Source organism: Orcinus orca, chromosome 2 (assembly GCF_937001465.1).
Source record: "Orcinus orca chromosome 2, mOrcOrc1.1, whole genome shotgun sequence".
Lineage (NCBI taxonomy): Eukaryota > Metazoa > Chordata > Mammalia > Artiodactyla > Delphinidae > Orcinus > Orcinus orca.
The window spans coordinates 62,884,836-62,902,371 of NC_064560.1; positions in this window are offsets into that span (position 1 = coordinate 62,884,836).

Consider the following 17,536-nt stretch of genomic DNA (forward strand, 5'->3'; position numbering starts at 1 on the left):
ACAAATGGGACCTAATCAAACTTACAAGCTTTTGTACAGCAAAGGAAACCAAAAATAAAACGAAAAGACAAGCTATGGACTGGGAGAAAATATTTGCAAATGATGCAACCAACAAGGGCTTAATTTCCAAAGTATACAAACAGCTCATGCAACTCAGTAACAAAAAAACAAACAACCCAATTGAAAGATGGGCAGAAGACCTAAATAGACATTTCTTCAAAGAGATACAGATAGCCAACAGGCACATGAAAAGATGCTCAGCATTGCTAATTACTAGAGAAATGCAAATCAAAACTTCAATGAGGTACCACCTCAACTGGTCAGAATGGCCATCATTAAAAAGTCTACAGATAGGGCTTCCCTGGTGGTGCAGTGGTTGAGAGTCCGCCTGCCAATGCAGGGGACATGGGTTCGTGTCCCGGTCCGGGAAGATCCCACATGCTGCGGAGCGGCTGGGCCCGTGAGCCATGGCCGCTGAGCCTGCGTGTCCGGAGCCTGTGCTCCGCAATGGGAGAGGCCACAGCAGTGAGAGGCCCACGTACCGCAAAAAAAAAAAAAAAGAAAAGAAAAGAATGAAATAATGCCATTCACAGCAACATGGAAGGACTAAATAAAGTAAGTCAGAAAGACAAATACCATATGATATCACTTATATGTGGAATCTAAAATATGCCACAAATGAACTTATCTACGAAACAGAAACAGACTCACAGACATAGAGAACAGACTTGTGGTTGCCAAGGGGAAAGGGGAGTGGGGGAGGGATGGATTGGGAGTTTGGGATTAGCAGATACCAACTATTATATATAGAATGGATAAGCACAGGGAATTATATTCACTATCCTGTGATAAACCATAATGGAAAAGAATATGAAAAAGAATGTATTCAGGTATCTAACTGAATCACTTTGCTGTATAGCAGAAATTAACACAACATTGTAAATCAGCTATACTTCAATAAAATAAATTTTTAAAAAAGAAGCGGCAATGTGACTGATTAAAGAGATGACACAGTCAAATAAGCAAGATTAAAAAAATTAAAAGGAAATTATTCTCCAATAAAAGTGACTCATTCAGTCAGTCAACAGTAGAAATCAATAAGGTGAGATGGGCCAGCTTCAGATCTCCTCTTTGACATATTCATTCCTATTTTACAATAGAACATCTGAAACTACGCTTATCCTCTCTTTGCCAGCATTGGAACCACCTCTCTTTATCCATTCCTAAATGTCTTTTCTTTAAAATCAATTCCTCAACCTCCTCCAGACTTACCCTAGTGCGCGTCATGCCCAAACAACTTTAATATTCCTGAATGAGCAACAGCTCTGGGGCCCTCAACACCCTTCTTCACACTCTATGCTTTTTCTTGGACCTCAGCCTGGCCTCCGGACTCCAGCTGTCTTTCCTTCCAGCCCTGGGTCCAAAGGTTTTTCTCTTTCCATTTGTGGCTGCATCCTCCAGAAATCATGTCTTAAAAGTGTCCTCAAATTTTGGTGCTCTCTGTGAGCCTCGGCCTTGCTAGCTCTGCCTGTTCCAGTTCCTCTTGGCTGGGTCTACTCTTCCTTCACTTCAAGTTTAGTCATGCCCCACTCACCCCTTACTGTGCAGCTTTGGCCTTATGACCAGGTGAAGCTTAGAATTAAGTCTTGCAGAGACAGGCTTTTCATAAACTACTGGGATATACAAGCTTCCAGAAGTGCCATTTGGCAATTTGAAAGAAGATCCTGAAAATATTTATAGCCTTTGAAACTCTGACCTTATAATTCCATTTCTGGGACTCTCTTCTAAGGAAATGGATGGACAAGGATTAAAGCATAAATATGAATCACATAATTTAAGTTAGCAAAACAACAGAAGCAGCCTAGATGTCCAAGAGCAGAAGATTGATCAAATTAAGCAAATTATAGCATATGCCTATTGTGGACAGTTATGCAGCCATTAATATGTTTGGGGAGTATCATTAATGCCAGGGGAAAAGTACGCTTGCTCAAAGTGATATATTTGGTATGATTTCAAGTAAAATAAAAAAGTCATAGAACAAAAATAAAAAAGAAATATGTCAAAATATTAATAATTTGCCTCTGGGTGGTGAGATTACAGGTACATTTTTTCCCCCTGTTTGTCTTCATACTTATACTTTTCAAGTGTTCCATGGGAGTACAAATCCCTTTTATCATCTGCAGGAAAAAGCTCCAAGACTTTCCACACACAGAAGAAGAAATGACTCAATTACACTTGGACTTGGTGTCTGAATGGCTAGGCTCTCAAGTACATCAGGGTGGTACATGGAAAACATAACTTGTCTTTTTGTTGATGTCTTGTCAGAGGCGCCTGTTTATGTTGCGTGGGGGCAGATAGGCCTATCTGTGCTCTGCCTGATGGAGTGCCCCAGCTGGACTGGGCAGGGATGGTGGAGTGAGATTTTCCCGTGGCACCTGTGACTAGGAGGAAGCACCGCAGCTCTGCAGCAGGAAACTCAAGCTCCCCATTTCCCACTGACGGTGGAGTCTGATTCCCCTGAGATGACAGCCTGCCCTTCTACCTGATTTCTGGGGGTCAGCCACTGCCCCAGCGCTCACCGTCTCTGCACTAGCATCTGCGAATCTTATGCATCTTGCGTATCACAGGCCAGCCAGTCACATTTCTCAACCCATCTCTACATTAGAGTCAAATTCTCCAACTCTGAGGGTTCGAGGGTTTTTCCCTTTTATTGAAACCATTGTCTGTCCAGCATGGTGACAACAGATCCAAGGCTTCCCCCCCAATTTGTAAGTTATCATCATCTGACCGATCTTATGAACTTTGGTCAGATTTGTGGGTCAGGGAATTGGAACAGGAAGTAATCGGGAGGGGTCCTCCCAGGGGCAAATGATAGCCAGTTTGTGGCTCCTCCAGCTTTGGGGGTGCAGGTGGTCAGGACTGTGCCAGCTTGTCCTAGAAACAACGCACGTTTTGTTGAGGCTGCTGGTAGATGCCCAGTCTGGGTAAGGAGAGGTACCCCTCTTCCTGAATGCCCTGGCATATGGGCATTGCTGGTGCTGGCCTGGAGTCTCAAATGAGACTGAGGAGGCGTATGCGGGTACAGTGGAGAAAGGAGCCCTACTGAACATGGAAGGGGAGCCTGAAGGGAGGTGCTGGAGAGGAGAGAAAATTTCCATTTGGCTTTTCCAGCTTCTTGCCATGTCCCCAGAGCACAACAACTTGGCTGCTATCCGAGTGCCCCATCCTTAGTCTTCCTTCATGAATTTTTCATTTCAGGCAAAGAGCCCTTATCTGTCACTGGGACTGCTTTGGGAGCCTGCTTTCACAGCAGCTAGAGATGGAGCAGATGAAGAATTGCATTAAGGTGGAATCATCTGTCCCTTGAGAGAGGAAGGGCACTCTGTGCTCCTGGAAGGACAGCTCCTACCCCACCCCCCATTACTGTAGGCCTCTATCATTCACAGGAAGGTTGGGCTGCAGTTTTATTGAGATACTATTGAGGGCGGAGAGAGAAAGGCTTTGAGGTCACTTACTGTGGTCTTGCCTGAGGGTGAGGTCTCTCCTGGTACCAATCATTAGACACAAGGCGGGTCCACAGCAGAAAAGAGGAAGAGAGAGGGGACTTGGCCTCTCTCATTCCAGATTTCTAGGAGTCCAGATGTCTTGGGGCATGCCCCATGATGGGGGGTTAAGGATGTCATTTCTCCCTGCCCCCATTCCCAGGACCATCCTGGCCCAGAGCAAGAGAAGCCCCTGCTCTGTACCTCCTCTGGCTGCATCCCTTCCCACAGGCAAAAGAGTCCATATACCCATCCTTTGATGGGTTGAATTGAGATGCCCCCAAAGATATGTTGAAATCCTAACCCCCAGTACCTCAGACTGTGACCTTATTTGGAAATAGGTTGTTGTAGTTGTAATTAGTTAACATGAGACACAGACCCATGGGAGGAGGAGGCCATGAGAAGATGCAGCAGAGCCTGGAGTGATGCAGTAACAAGCCAAGGAATGCCGAGGATTCCGCAAACCCCCAGAAACTAGGGAAAGACCAGGAAGGAGCCTCCCATACAAGTTTCAGAGGGAGCACAGCCCTGCTGATGCCTGGATTTTGGACTTCTAGGCTCCAGAACTGTGAGACAATATTTTTTTGTTTTTCTAAGTCACCCAGTTTGTGGTACTTTGCTACAGCAGCCCTGGGAAACTAATACACACTCTCAGACTAGACTCTGGGTACCAGGATCCCAGAATTCCTGACCAACTGGCACCAAGCCCTCCATTTGTCCTCTTGCCAAGGACCCCACCAATGTAGTGGGGCCTGAAATTGGAGGTGAGGAACTAGGGAGTCGTAGTCCTGGGGTCACTGGTGCACTGGGAAGAGGGCTGTGAGCTGCAGGGAACAAGCTAAACCTGGCAAGCTAGAGTTCTGACACATGGTGCCCTCTGAGACTATTTTCCTTTTGTTATTCTTCAGCGTTTAGGACGGTCTTGTTGGAAAGTCCCAGTTGGTTTTTACAGCTTACAGCATAGCAGGGATAAATGACCATCATTGAAGAGGAGCAGTGCCACCCTGAGGCCAGAGTGGGAACTGCAGCAGGAATCATTGCGTGATTCCCAAGGGGGCCGGCCTCTAAGAGCCTGACGCACCAGATCTGCCACTTCCTGATTCCACAGCCACAGCTACATTAGAGGTTTTACTTTTTATTTTCTTACCAAAAATATCGGTTTCCTCATGGAAGCTCCCCAGGGGTTCTCAGCTGTTTACTAATGGTGAAAAGTCAGTCCTCAGAGCTCCCAAGGAATGCAGCTCCTAACTTCCCAATGGTCCCTGTATAACCACTGCTGCTTCTCATCACCAGAACCCCCCGCCACCCCGCCAAGTGCCCATGTAACTTAGAGATGAAGGCTTGGGTAGCTTAGGAGAGCTGTCCTGGGGGCAGCCTCTCAAGCAGAGCTCACATGTTTGCAGAGGGAGTTAAATAGGTCTTTCCCCCCTTCCGCTGAACGTTATTTTAAGTGAAAAATATAAATCTTGCTATCTTTCCTGGCATTGCCCTCACATGAGCCCTGACGGGTAGAGATTGTGATGTTTCTCCTTTTACAGACAAGGAAGTTGAGGCCCAGGGAGATTAATGACTTACTCAAGGTCACTCAGTAATAAGGAGCATTGCCTGATCTCTCTCTTTTCCTTACACTGTTCTATCTTCTGCAAGCATCTCAGAAGGGATTAAATATTCAGATCCCTGCCACAATCGCTGCACTAGGGCATGGTGTTCTTTTTTTCTGTTGCTTCTTAAACTGCTTTCCACCACATGATTCAAGTTGCAAAATCAATACATATTATTGTAGCTAAATATCTCCACCAGCACCTCCTAAGGTGAACAATATTAACAGTCTTGTGAGTTTTTTTCCTATTATTTTCTCTATGGAGATACAAATGCAAATTTGTAAAAATGCATATAGGAGTTCCCCACTGCCATTTACAAAATTTTAATCAAAAGCAAAAATCCCCTTATACGATTAGCTTGTGAACTACTTTTCACTTAACAATATACCATCATCATTTTTACAAATAATATTGAGCTATCTCATTCTTAATAGCAGTCCAAAATTTCATAGTACAAATGTGCCATAAATCATTCAATCACTCCCCTATTGGTGAGCACCCAGGTTGCTTCTAGCGATTATTCTATTGTCAATAATATTGCAATAAATGTCTCTGTAGATATATTTTTAGAAACCAGTGCTTTACCTTTGTGGGATGTATTCCTAAAAGTAGGATCATAGGATCAAAGTGCATGCTCATTAAAACTGGGAACAAGCTAAATTTCCAACAGTAGGAGTTTGATTAGCGCGCATCTCACACAAAGGAACATTCCTTACAAATAATGACAAATCTCTATTGGTTTTGAAAAATGTTTGTTAGATGATATTTAGAGAAAAGCCATGTTATATAGTATTACCCTATCTTGTAAAAATATGTGCATAGAATAAAAGATTTTAAGAACACTGAAATATTAACAGTGGTCATTTCTGAGTAGTGAGGTCATAAATGACCTTTATTTTCCTTGTTTATATTTTCTAAAATTTCTACAGGGATCCTGTGTTGCTTGTGTAGTAATGTGTTAGGCTCTCTCCGGTTGCAGGGGGGCAGAGACCAGGTGTCTCACCTGGCAGGGGTGAGGTTATTTTAAGGCTCCACCAGAAAGGTGAGGACACCAGGTGTCTGGGAGGCTGACACATTATTCAGGATGACGCTGTCTCTGGCAGCCCCCGGGAGCGGTGGGGTGAGCTTCTTCTCAGCCTTCAAGGGCTGTGGAGGTGCTCTTGCTCAGAGGGACACCCTCATAAGTGCATCTTGGTCCAGGCCTCTTGCCTTGGTTTCTGCTTCATCCATGAGTCTCCGTCTCTGTTGCTGCTCCCAATACCTGACCCCACTCTCCTCTCTGCTTGAAGGATCTGCTCCTGACCAGTTCCTCCATGGTTTCTGTTTATACCCGGTGTCAGCTCCTCTCTGTGTCCCCCTTTTCTGAGAGTCTTGCACTCTCTTTAAACCCTTCAAGAAAGACAGTCTGATTGGGTGGCCAGTATCAGGAGCTCTAGCACCAGTCCGGGTCAGAGGGCACTGGTCAGCCTTTGTTAGAGATCCCTGACCCGGTCAGCTGTCACAAAAGTGGTGGGATTATGCTGCATGTCACTTATCTGTGACTACTATAATGGCTGTATTCATTATCTAGGGCGGCCGTGACAAAGTACCACAAACTTAAATAACAGAAATATATTGTTTTACATGTCTGGATGCTAGATCAGTCTGAGATCAAGGTGTCACCAGGATTGGTTCCTGCTGAGGGCTGTGAGGGAGAACCTTGTACACACCTCTCTCATTTTGGTGGTTTGCTGGCAATCTTTAGAGTTCCTTGGCTTACAGCATCACCACGATCACATCCGTTATCTTCACACAGTGTTCTCCCTGTGTGCGTGTCTGTGCCCAAATTCCTCCTTTTCATAAGGACACCAGTCATATTGGATTAGGGATTAGGAGGCATTTACAACAAACAGAACTGCTTTGGCCACTATGAAATTCTAAGACTAGCCTGCCTGCTGATTTGATAGTAATTTAGAATTTACTTCGTCTCTACCTCCTACAAATGGACTATTCCTTCAATATGTAATCATAAATGTATGTCAGCTGATAGCTTTGTTATTAAATACAATTAAAACTAGCCTTACTATTTCTCAGGTTTAATCTCTTCCTAAACCATAACAAACCCCCAACAAAAAGTCCTTGGCCTATGGCAAGCCCAGCCTCCCAGAAGGAAGTTATGCCACAGGGCTCCCATCTCTCTGAACCCTAAACTAGGGCCTAGCTCTGAGTAATCTAGTTGCGGGGGAAATCTGTTTCCATCCTCTGGCCCAAGAACCTAGCCTCCATTTATGGCCTTGTTCCCATGGGAAAATGCATTCCAAATTCCAAACAACTGATTTGCACATGAACTTTCACTCTGGAGGTTAGGGACGGCCAGAATGTGTTCTCTTGTAGCTCAGCCTTCTGAGAGCTCCCCACGAGTCCCGTCCCCTGGCCCCTTCCTCACCTCCCACCTCCCCTATACACACTCAACCCTCAGATGGTACCTCTTCTGTGAAGTCTCAACCAGACCCTCTCTCTCCTTCCTTGAACCCCTGGACCTTTGGGCCTGGGCTGTAGTGCCTACCTTGCTTTGACTGGGTTCTAGAGAACTGTGTGCAAGGGTCTTGACCTCTTACAGGATCTTTTTAAAAAATTAATTAGTTAATTATTATTATTATTATTTTGGGGTGCGTTGGGTCTTTGTTGCGGTGCGTGGGCTTCTCATTGCGGTGGCTTCTCTTGTTGTGGAGCATGGGCTCTAGGCACTCGGGCTTCAGTAGTTGTGGCTCGCGGACTCAGTATTTGTGGCGCACAGGCTTAGTTGCTCTGCGGCATGTGGGATCTTCCTGGACCAGGACTCAAACCCGTGTCCCCTGCATTGGCAGGCAGATCCTTAATCACTGTACCACCAGGAAAGTCCCTCTTACAGGATCTTAAGATCCTTGAGGGCAAGACTATTTTTTTCATCCTTGTATCCTTCCAGGAAGAGTATGAGGGATACAGCATTTATGAAGCACCTGCTATGTGCCAGGCTCTGAAACAGTACTCTTGCATACTTTCTTTTACTTATCCCCCCGCACTTAGCCCAGGACTGGGCACATACTAGATGTTCAGTGTATAATTCTTAAATGGATTGAATCCCCTGCTATGACAAACTTCATGAAGACTTCTTTCTCCCAGTTTTCTCCTGGCCCCTGGAGTCTGCTCTCCCAAGCTCCCAGACCCATGGGTTATTCAAGCTCCCCCTGCCTCCCTCAGGGCTGAGGGAACCAGGCAGGTGGCAGGATTCGCTCCCTGGGGAACTGTCATCTGGTGTCAGAGGGAAAGCCAGCCCCCTCCTCTCCACCTCCTACCTCAGCAGATGGGCTCCAGTGAGTGTGCTGGCTCCCCTGCTCCAAGGAGAACAGGAACAGATTGTCTCCCCAGGGCTCACAATGTGAGAACAGGTGCGCTGGGGAGAAATTTCAGTCTGCAAACTCAGGTGCACATGAGGTTTAACTTTGTTTTTCATGAATCAAGCACTCTGCTAAACTGGGGGGAGCTTAACTCCAGTTCTTCTTGGAGGTGAGTTCCCTGCTCTCTGCCCCACTCCATGGCTGGTTTCAGTTCCCACATCTTAGGCTGTGCTGAGCTGTCTCACTGGACACATGTCCACACGGTTACTGCTGAGATGTCCACAATCCCTCCCCTTGGCCTCTAAAACTGCAAATTCCATCACAACTAGCCCCCCCCCCAACCTAGACACAGTCTCCAGCCATTGTGCCAGGGGTCACGTATGAGGTTTTGGCGGTCTGCTGGGAGCGGGGCCAGGTCTTTGCTGCTTCTGGGACCCATGACCTCTCCCTCCTCCCAGGCTCGTGTTAGCAGGGAGGGGATGCCCAGCTGCCTTCCTCTTCCTCCAAGACATTTTTTCTCCTCCACGAAATCTTCTCCACCTCAGAGTCTTAGACAAGAGCCATGGCAACAGTCCAGGAAGGGAGATGGTATTTAGTGGGTGACTTTTGTTTTCTGCCATAGCCCTGCCCAGAGACAACGAACCCACACCTGTATCTCTGGAAGGATGGTAAAGAGAACAATACAAGGAGGAGGGAAAAAACTCACAGATGAATATATCAAAACATTTATCCCAACATTATAGATTGCCCCTGACCCCAGCTCTTCTACCGATAGCAAACATACCTTGATTTATGGCACCAGGAAGAGCTCAGGCAGGGTGGGCTGCCACCTTCAGAGAGACACTCTATGTCCTACTGCTGTCTGTCCACAGCCGTGTTGCTCACTTTCATGGCCACCCTGATGGTGCTGAAAAGAGCCCGGGGTCTCATCCCAGTGGTCAGCACAGGCAGAAAAACAGATCGTGGAAGCCCTGGATAAGAGGGAGGAAACCCATGAGCCTAGGCAAAGTAAGAAAGACGGGATGAATTTCTAGGAGGGGAGTAAGCAGGAAGTCTTCATGGAGGAGGTGGCGTTCAGTGTGATTTAGATGTGATTGGAAGCAGGGGATACAGGAGTGGCCTGGCTGGGGAGCCGGGGTGGGGAGTGAGGGGAGATGGGCAGTGCACTGCACCTTGAGTATTTGCTCCAAAAGCAACAGCTTTTCAAATTTTCAGCTAAAGTACTGACCTGGTGAAAGGATGTTGAGAGGCTAGAGTAACAGCAAAACCATGGGGTTATGGAGAAGCTGGTCAAAATCTTGGATAGTATTACTAAGTAGTTCTGAGCACGGTTGAGAGCCAGACTGCCAGGGTTCGAATCCTGGCTGTGCTACTCACCAGCTGCATGTCCTTCGGCAAATCACAAACCCCCTCTGGCCCATGGATTCCTCAGCTGCAACGTGTAGCTGATAATAATCCTCATCAAGTGGCTGTGCGAATGAATTAATACATGTAAGAAAGAGTTTAGATTAGTACCCAGCACCTAGTAACCGCTCATTAGACGTCAGCAATGTTGGTGTTGATGATGGCGATGATGAAGATGATGAATATGATGCTGGGCTCCCTTACCAACCAAACACCCAAGAGGACCTCTGGCCACAAACCCCTTCTGGCCCTCCTCCACATACCCCTAATGTTAGACTCCAGCTAAGTCTCTGATTCCAGGTAGGGGGAAATGCCTGGGCCTTTCCAGATCTAGCTTCCTTATTCTGTGACCATCTGCTGCCCTGAACTATGCTTCCCTGCTGCTCAGGGGCAGGGCCTGGGAGAGGTGGGCCCTGCTCATGGAGGTGGAGTGTCACAACGGGTCAGTAGAGCAGGTGATGGCAGAGCTGCTTCCCCAGCTCCACTTCTCACTTGGTTCAGCTCTCTCCTTAGTGATATTCCCAGGCATCTACCCAGAAGGGCTGACAGAGGCACAGGCTTACCTAGATCTCACAGACAATGAACGGCGAAGGCTGGATTCAAACTCCGGCAGTCTGGCTTTTACCCATTGCCGTAAAGCCACTGCAGTAGATCCAGATATCAAGGAAGTTTCTAGGGCCTTAGTGGCCCTTGGCAGGCAAATGCCGACGGGCCAAGACAGAATTATCATAAGTATATAATAAATTATAATAAAGCAGAATTTAACCCAAAACTCAGAAGAAAAGCAATCCTTTCTATGCCACTGAAAATACCCCAAAACCTCATTGGCTTAAAACCACAAAACTCATATTTGCTCACGATTCTGCAACGTGGGCCAGGCTTGGCAGGAACAGCTCATCTTTGCTCCACATGGCATCGTCTGGGGCCGCTTGACTGAGGCTGGAGGATGGCAGACTCACTTGGCTGGAAGTTGATGCCAGCTGTTGGCTGGGGCTCAGCTGGGGCTGTCAGCCCAGGGCGCCTCCTCCGCATGGCCTCCCCACATAGCTAAATCAGACTTCTGCAGCCTGACAGCTGGGTTCTGAGAGGGAACACCTCCAAAAGGATGGGCCAGGTGTTCAAACGCTTTTGCAGTCTCTGCTGGCATCTTTTTGCTAATGCCCCATCGGCCAAAGCTTGTCACCTGTCCAAGCCCAGAGTCAGGGTAGGGGGGCTTACACACAGGCTGAATACCAGGAGGAATGGCTTATTGGAAACCACCAAAGCGGCAGTCAACTTCCACTTATTTTTCCTAAGTTTCCCCCTTTGTGCACTTGACACCCTCCTTTCCAGACTCCTCTGAAACGTTGCTCTACCCAGTGGTCTCTTTCTCACCTCAGCCTCTGCTTCCTCTTTACTGAATCGCCCCTTTTAGTCAACAAACCACTTGAATCACAGCTGTCTCCAAACAGTTTCCCTCAGTCCTGCTTCTCCCTCAAGCTACTGCTTTGTCTCCTTTCCTTCACTTTCAAAATCCTTCAAAGAGCTGTTGACTCTGGAAGCAGAAAGGGTCACCTAAAGCCAATTTGCCAAATTTACTGAATTTCCTGATTTGCCCATTTGAAAGAAAATGTCTTTAATGTTTTCAATGACTATGAATATGTACTTCTTATGGACGTATAAATAAATATATACAATAGTATACTCTTCTTGAATATAAGTAGAAAAAGAATATATTCATAAGAAGCCTAAACCACCCTAGGACACTTAGCTTTCAGCAAGCGATGCTCTGTAAAAAATATTATTTTTAAAGAAGAGAATGGATGTGAGGAGACAACCACCAGTCGCTGACACTTTCCTTAATCATGTGATTTGGCCTTTTCCAGTAGCTTCCTCACCAATCTCCCTGCTCTTTCTCTTCCTAATCAGCCCTTCATACTGCAGCCAGAGGGATCTTTCTAAAGCTCAGACCTGAGCACTTCATTCCCCCATTTAAAAACTCCTCGCCGCATCTCAGTGTCCACAGGATAAAATCCAAACACTTAGAATAACATTCAAAACAATTTACAGACTCACAGGCCCCCAACTTGCTTTTCCAACCTCATTCCCTATTATACTTTCTTCTCTTCCACCAACTCCACAGTCAATCTCACCTTTTTAAGCTCATGGCATGTCCTTTAGCATTTGCCCTTTGATATTTTGAGCAAACTGCTCCCTTTGTCTGTAGTGCCCTTTCCTGCCTTCTCTGCTTGCTATACACCACTTATATTTTAAGAACCCAGTCAAACAGCACTCACTCTGTGAGTTCTGCTCTGAGTCTCAGTCCTAGGGAGGATTAATCGCTCCCCTTTATGCTTTAGCACCATTTGGTATAAACTTGTAGTAGAGAACATGTAGAACTATAATCTATTATGTTTTTGTGTCTTTTCTATTAGTTCGTAAGCTTAATGGGCCAGGAATTCTTTTTCTCAGAGCCTTGCACATAGTAAGTGTGAAATAAGTGTAAAAAAAGCCATATCTGACAAGAAAATATTCCCCTGGGCACCCAACAGGGGGCAGATTTCCCCATTATACTCTCATTTTCTTTCAAAGACTCTTAATATTTGTCCCACAATATAGACATTTAAAATGGACTTGGAAAAATAAAACATTTGTGTATTTGCTTTTATATGCACAAGATATCTCTGGAAATATCTATAAAGAACTATCATAGTCCATCAAATATAAGGTACCATCAATTGCAAGTTGCTTGATTGTTTTGTGTACAAAAAAGAAATGAAAAAGACTGCTAAATGGAGAGGCAAAAGACCCATCATAGTCAACATGATATTCGGAAGGAGGACAAAGTTGGAGGACTGACACTACCTGACATCAAGACTTATTACAAGTTGTAGTAAGACAGTGTGATATTGTTGAAAGAAGAGACAAATAGATCAATGGAATAGAAAAGAATAGAGAACCAAGAAAGAGACTCCCATAAATATAGTCAACTGATCTTTGACAAAGGAGCAAAGGCAATACAATGAAGGAAAGATAGTCTTTTCAACAAATGGTTCTGGTACAAATGGACACCACATGGAAAAAAAAGAAAAAAAGAATCTAGACACAGACCTTAAAACTTTCACAAAAATTAACTCAAAGTGGATCATGAACCTACATGTAAAATGCAAATCTATAAAACTCCTAGAAAATGCCACAGGAGAAAACTAGATGATCTAGGATATGGCAATGATTTTTTAGCTATAACACCAAAGGGACAATTCATGAAAGAAATCATTGATAAGCTAGACCTCATTGAAGTTAAAAATGTATGCTCTGTGAAAGAACGGTTAAGAGGATGAGAAGAGGCACAGAGTGGGAGAACACATTTACAAATGACATTTCTGATAAATGCCTGCTATCCAAAATATGCAAAGAACTCCTGAAACTCAACAATAAGAAAACGAATAACCTGATGTTGAATGTGGGCAAAAGACCTGAAAAGATACCTCCCTAAAGAAGATATACATGTGGCAAATCAGCATATGAAAAGATGCTCTACATCATATGTCATCAGTGAAATGCAAATTAAACAACGAGAAACCACTACATGCCTATTTTATTTATGTATTTATTTATTTGGTTGTGCCAGGTCTTAGTTGTGGCAGGTAGGCTCCTTAGTTGTGGCAGGTGGGCTCCTTAGTTGTGGCTCACAGGCTCCTTAGTTGTGGCATGTGAACTCAGTTGTGGCATGCATGTGAGATCTAGCTCCCTGACCAGGAATCGAACCCAGGCCCCCTGCACTGGGAGTGTGGAGTCAACCACTGTGCCACCAGGGAAGTCCCCACTTGCCTATTAGAACGGCCAAAATCCAGAACACCGACAACACCAAGTGCTAGTGAGGATGTGGAGCAATAGGAACTCTCATTTATTGCTGGTGGCAATGAGAAAATGGTATAGCCACTCTGGAAGATAGTTTGGCAGTTTCTTATAAAATCAAACTCACTCTTACTCTATGATCCAGCAATGCTCCTTGGTATTTACTCAAATGAGTTGAAAATTTATATCTAACCAAAAACCTATACACAGATGTTTATAGCAGTTTTATTCATAATTGCCAAAACTTGGAAGCAACTAAGAAGTTTTTCAGTAGGCAAGTGGATAAATAAATTGTGGTACATCCAGACAATGGAATATTATTCAGTGCTAAAAATAAATGACCTAACTATCTTTTCTCCCCACCCTTCCCCCCCAGGTAACCATTAAGTTCGTTCTCTAAGTCTGTGAATCTGTTTCTGTTTTGTAAGTAAGTTCATTTGTATCATTTCTTTTTAGATTCCTCTTATATGCAATAGTTAGGGAGTTTGGGATTGACATGTACACACTGCTATATTTAAAATGGATAACCAACAAGGACCTACAGTATAGCACAGGCAACTCTGCTCAATATTATGTAACAACCTAAATGGGAAAATAATTTGAAAATGAATAGATACATGTATATGTATAACTGAATCACTTTGCTGTACACCTGAAACTATCACAACATTGTTAATCAACTATACTCCAATATAAAATAAAAAGTTAAAAAAAAAGAAATGAGCTATCAAGTCATGAGAAGACATGGAGGAACCTTAAATTCATATTAGTAAGTGAAAGAAGCCAATCTTAAAAGACTACGTACTGTATGATTCCAACTATATGACATCCTGGAAATGGCAACACTATGAAGACAGTAAAAAGATCAGTAGTTTCCAGGGCTTAGGAGGGAGTAAGGGATGAGAAGATGGAGCACAAAGGATTTTTAGGACAGTGAAACTATTCTGTATGATACTCTACTGGTGGATACATGTCCCTATGTGTTTGTTAAAAGCCAATGGGATGTATAACACCAAGAGTGAACCCTAATGTAAACTATGGACTTAAAGTGATAATATCGTGTCAGTGTAGGTTCATTGATTGTAACAAATGTAGGCCAGTGGAATGTTGATAGTGGGAAAGGCTGTACATGTGTCGGGACAAGAGATACAGGGGAACTCTGTACTTTATTCACAATTTTGTTGTGAATCTAAAACGGCTCCAAAAATAAAGTCTATTGGAAAAAAAAAAGGGACTTCCCTGGTAGTGCATTGGTTAAAGATCCGCTTACCAATGCAGGGGACACGGGTTCGAGCCCTGGTTCGGGAAGATCCCACGTGCCACGGAGCCACTAAGCCCGGGAGCTACAACTACTGAGCCTGTGCTCTAGAGCCCCTTCTCTGCAGCAAGAGAAGCCACTGCAATGAGCAGTCCGCCCACTGCAACGAAGAGTAGCCCCTGCTCTCTGCAACTAGAGGAAGCCCACGTGCAACAATGAAGACCCAAAGCAGCCAAAAATAAATAAGTAAGTAAGTAAGTAAATAAATAAAAGACTGCCAATGAACTATATGGCATGATGCCATAACAATAGTCCTGCATGACACATGATTGATCACACCAGCCCTTCATTGCTTTGAAACTTCTGGCAACTATTTTGCAAGATCTGGCAATTTCCTTGGCCTTAAATTGTGTTGTCTGGCAAGGCTCTTGCATGAATCTCCATATGTAATGGCTCTTCACTTACTTTGGGTATCTTCCTCTCTTGGGTCTTCAAAGTGGACCAAGCATGGACCAGCAGCATCAACATCACAAAGGGACTTATTGGAAATGTAGCATCTCGGACCCATGCCAGACTTAGCGAAGCAGAATCTGAATTTTATCCAGATCCCAGGGGATTCAATGTGCACTTTGCACCTGGAGAAGCACTGCTGCAGAAAAGCACTCTGGAGAGACTTCCCTGGCAGTCCGGTGGTTGAGACTTCACCTACCAATGTGGGGGTTCTGGATTCAATCCCTGGTTTGAATCCTGGGAGCTAGGATCCCGCATTCCTTGTGGCCCGGGAAACTAGGACATAAAACAGAGGCAGTGTTGTAGCAGATTCAGTGGAGACTTTGACAATGATCCACATCAAAAAAAGAAAGAAAGAAAGAAAGAAATGCACTCTGGGATTGCTCTGCAACAATATAGGGAATTGAGATCACTTCTCCAACAATGTATGCATTTGCTTCACTAATATCAATTTTGTACCTTACTGCTATTTCTGTGACTTTCTGCATCCAGAAAGACCTTTCATTTCAATGCCAAATCATAGTATAATCCTTCTGAAGACACTTTCATTAGCAATTAAGCTCAGCATGTGTAGTAGCCACAATGCATATAAATCTTTTGAAGTGCTGACAGTACAAAAACTAAGTTTGCACATGTGCCAGCAATGGCATCCACGTGATGAGAGCCACCTGGCTGACAGTTATTGTAAAACACAGCCTGATTTCAGAGATGTTAAAATTGGGGGAAAATGTGAATTTTATTTAATTAATTAATGAATTTTATTTATTATTTTATTTTTTGTGTATTTAAAAGTCAACGAGAGATTGGTTCAAGATGGCAGAGCAGAAGGACATACGCTCACTTCCTCTTGCGAGAGCACCGGAATCACAACTAACTGCTGAACAATCATCGACAGGAGGACATGGGAACTCACCAAAAAACATACTCCACATCCAAAGAAAAAGGAGAAGCCTCAATGAGATGGTAGGAGGGGTGCAATCACAATAAAATCAAATCCCATAACTGCTGGGTGGGTGATTCACAAACTGGAGAACACTTATACCACAGAAGTCCACCCACTGGAGTGAAGGTTCTGAGCCCCATTTCAGGCTCCCCAACCTGGGGGTCTGGCAATGGAAGGAGGAATTCCTAGAGAATCAGACTTTGAAGGCTAGCGGGATTTGACTGCAGGACTTTGATGGGACTGGCGGAAACAGAGACTCCACTCTTGGAGAGCACACACAGAGTACCGTGCACATCAGCACCCAGGGGAAGGAGCAATGATTCCATGGGAAACTGAACTGCACCTACCTACTAGTGTTGGAGTGTCTCCTGCAGAGGTGGGGGGTGGCTGTGGCTCACTGTGGGGACAAGGACACTGGCAGCAGAAGTTCTGGGAAGTACTCCTTGGTGTGAGCCCTCCTGGAATCCGCCATTAGCCCCACCAAAGAGCCGGGTAGGCTCTAATGCTGGGTCGCCTCAGGCCAAACAACCAACAGGGAGGGAACCCAGCCCCACCCATCAGCAGACAAGCAGATTAAAGCTTTACTGAGCTCTGCCCACCAGAGCAACAGCCAGCTCTACCCAACACCAGTCCCTCCCATCAGGAAGCTTGCACAAGCCTCTTAGATAGCCTCATCCACCAGAGGACAGACAGCAGAAGCAAGAACCACAACTCTGCAGCCTATGGAAGGAAAACCACATTCACAGAAAGATAGACAAAATGAAAAGGCAGAGGACTATGTATCAGATGAAGGAACAAGATAAAACCCCAGAAAAACAACTAAAAGAAGTGGAGATAGGAAACCTTCCAGAAAAAGAATTCAGGATAATGGTAGTGAAGATGATCCAGGGCCTCGGAAAAAAAATGGAAGCAAAGATTGAGAAGATGCAAGAAATGTTTAACAAAGACCTAGAAGAATTAAAGAACAAACACCTAGAAGAATTAAAGTACAAACAGAGATGAACAATACAATAACTGAAATGAAAAATACACTAGAAGGAATCAATAGCAGAATTACTGAGACAGAAGAATGGATAAGTGACCTG